Raw genomic sequence first — 3,413 nt, 5'->3', positions numbered from 1 at the left:
TCCAGCAGGCCACACCTACAGGAGCTGATGCCACCACAGAGTCATAGAAGGTCTTCAGGAGCGGCCCTGTCACTCCAAAAGACCTGAGTCTCCTCAGGAGGTAGAGCCGACTCTGGCTCTTCCTGTACAGTGCGTCTGAGTCCAGTCCAGTTTGTGGTTCAGATGAACACCCAGGTACTTGTATGAGTCCACTCTCTCAATGTCCCGTCCCTGGATGTTCACTGGTGAGGGGGCAGTGGGGTGGCGTCTGCGGAAATCCACCACCATCTCCTTGGTCTTCCCCGCGTTGATGAGGAGGTGGTTCCGCTGACACCAGTCCACAAAGTCCTGCGCCAGTCCCCTGTACTCCGCATCATCGTCGTCCGAGATGAGTCCGATGATGACAGAGTCATCAGAGAACTTCTGCAGGACACAGCTGTCCGTGTCCTGTCTGAAGTCTGCAGTGTAAAGGGTGAAGAGAAAGGGCGCGAGGACAGTGCCCTGGGGCGCCCCCACACTGCAGGTCCGAGTGTCAGACACACAGTCCCGGGCTCTCACAAACTGGGGTCGGTCCGTAGAACCTAGAAACTAGCTAAATGTTGGGTATTACACAGATGGACCTGTTTATTGACTGCAGGCCAGGTGTGCCCAGTGGGGTACCAGAACAAAGGATTAACTTGATGGCGAGCTGAGACCAACCTGGACCCAGAACTCGAACTGAACACTGAACATTACAAAACTACAAACTTTCCAACATGAGCCACCTGCGGTATGGTAGGGGCTGATTCAGCCATCCACTGCCACCCGAGAGACACCACACACCTTGTGAACTCTCCCCTCAGTCACAGCGCTATATTTGTGGACAATACAAGAACTCGGTTGCTTCTTTTATGTACATTTTCTACTATTTTCATTGAGATATGCAAGTGTTACTATGTGTGTGTGCTTTATACCACCAGAAATTGTAATACGCTTCAGTATTTCAGTATACCTTTGGAAATCTGCAGATTGTACATATTGTAAATATTGGTATGTTGGTCACTGTAAATATATAAGGCACAGCCGCACTTTGATTCACTAGTTTTTGGTATTATTGCTTACATGCACCTCCCTGAGTCGAACCTTCTGATCTAGCCCAGTGGCATATTCTCACATATGCTACAAACAGGGACCAGGAGGTTGGTAGAAAACTATGAATAAAACTCCTTTTTGGTTTTGGACATGTGCTTGACGCATGAGGCTTTAAATGAGTGAAATGTATTGTTAGTTTTAGGACTTGTGAGTCGCTTGAGTGTGAGATCACTGCCACACCCACCTCTGTGCTCCTGGAGGTGGGGTTAACATGGATGGGTGGGGTTAACATGAGTGGGTGGGGTTAACATGGGTGGGTATGGCTAACATGGGTGGGTGGGGCTAACATGGGTGGGTGTGGTTAACATGGGTGGGTGGGGTTAACATGGGTGGGTGGGGTGGACTCATTTAGTCTGACATAATCGTCTTTTTGGAAGCCACGTTTCAGTTGGAGCTGAAGATCTATGTCATAATCACTAATTAATTAATTAACTAAAAGCGATTTGGAGGAAGTTGATCTAATGTTTAGCAGTCCACATTTTATGTGCTTATTTATTTATTTATTTGTGTCATTTGTGAGTGTTATTTTCCTTTTTCCTGTTATTTGATCTGAACCTGAAATAGTTTTTCTGAGGTTTGACTTTTTGTCATTATTCACACGAGGGACACAAGGGACACGAGGGACACACACAGTCTCTATCTGAACACTTCACATGTGACAGAGTGGGCAGGAGCTCAGCGACAGAGGAGCGTCTTACACTGCGGCTCATCCCTCGGTGGTCACTTTAGGCGACTAAGACTATCGGTCAAACTCTGAACTAATAGGGATGTACCCTCCGAAGTCGGATGGATGTCATCTCTGCGTATGAGCCCGAGCTTTCCCCAAAACACACTCCAGTTGTCAACAAAGACTACGTTGTTTTGAGGGCACCAACTAGATAACCAGCTGTTAAATGATGAAAGACAGCAGTACAGTTCAGCATTGATCCGATTGGGCAGGGGACCAGAAAATATTACAGTGTCTGACATCCAATTCACACACCGCACCTATTTGTAATTTGAGCACCTCTGATTGCCTCCGCCGGCGTCGTTAACGCCTGTGTGAATCACGATTTGACGGACCTCTGTCTACTCTGCTTTAAGAACCTAAGGTTTCCTTCGATGTCACCCATTATGGCCCCTGGGTAACACCTAACGCTAGCAGCAGCTGGTAGCACCTTATGCTAGCAGCAGCTGGCAGCTTCACGTCTCTAACTATAGAACTTCCAATTACTAGAGTGTCACGAGTCCGTTCAGCGGGCGTGTGAAGGGAGCAAACCTGTTGTAGACGGGAAGCTCACGGTGCACTAAGGTTCGGCGTTTAGCGCCTTGTCCCCTCCGAACAGTCACAAAATGGTCCCTATTCTGTTCCTGGTCTAGTCCCGGCTGCACGGGAGACGCTGAGGGACTGAGCTTGGCCATACTAGCACTGCTAATGCTAATGCTACCCCTGTAGCGCGGTCCGGTAAACCTGATGCTACAACCTGGCTATAGCTAGACTTCAGCTCCTCTAAAGAGCGGACCCGCGCTTCTAACTCCGTAACCCTGGCCTCCAAAGCTACCACTACACTGCACTTAACACACCTGTCGTCAGGGAAGGAGCCAGGGTTCTGACTCGACATATGACAGCTCAAACAGGTAAAGGCAGAGGGAGATCCAGCCATGACGCTAGCTGCTAGGCTAGGCTAGGCTAGTTCAGGCTGGAGCTAGAGAGCGAGAGGGGTTTTAATCCAAGAAATACTGAAAAGTGAGCAGTATGAGACTCCGGCTTGTTTGTGGAGCAATCAAACTTTCAGTATTGTGTATATGATGCGAAAATAGTTTGTATAATTTATTTATTTGTTATGGACATATAACAGCATTTACATTGGCTTCTAATTTAACAAATTACCATTTTCAGTTCTATGACTATAACATGGTTGAATGTTATACTAATGTGGAACAGTCCGTTTCAAGTTTTTTAAATTGTTTCTTATTTTTGAAACAAATATTGTTATCATTGGGAGGTTTGTTCAATGGCGTTCAAATTCTACTGTGAAGGTTGATGACTTGAAAATGATGATGACATCGTAATAGTTTTGAATGCAGTGTACTTCCGGTTCTTCCTCAGCTTCCTCATTGTTTATTTCACTCCGTCTCTCTCAAAAAAAAAATATACAAATGGACATAAACTAAACTATTCAATTAGAATAAAAGTCCCATTTGATCCATAGTTGGTCAAATTTGTCTAATTGCAAATTAAGTTTGTACATCGTTTTCTTCTTCTTCAGTTTTTCTGATATCTGTTATTAGTCCAGTCCTTGATCTTTGGAGTCCTTGATACA

The 3,413-nt window shown here is 46.0% G+C and overlaps 1 pseudogene; it reads right to left on the bottom strand.

Moving 5' to 3' along the window:
* Window positions 1–1,830: 1,830 nt before the first annotated feature.
* LOC140380762 (uncharacterized) lies at window positions 1,831–2,708 on the bottom strand (annotated as a pseudogene).
* Between the last annotated feature and the right edge of the window lie 705 nt (window positions 2,709–3,413).

This window comes from Eucyclogobius newberryi, unplaced genomic scaffold (assembly GCF_026437365.1).
Source record: "Eucyclogobius newberryi isolate DKJ021-1_F unplaced genomic scaffold, fEucNew1.0.hap1 SCAF_5, whole genome shotgun sequence".
NCBI lineage: Eukaryota > Metazoa > Chordata > Actinopteri > Gobiiformes > Gobiidae > Eucyclogobius > Eucyclogobius newberryi.
Note: the sequence above shows the minus strand (reverse complement) of the source record. Positions and strands in the feature narration are given on the sequence as shown.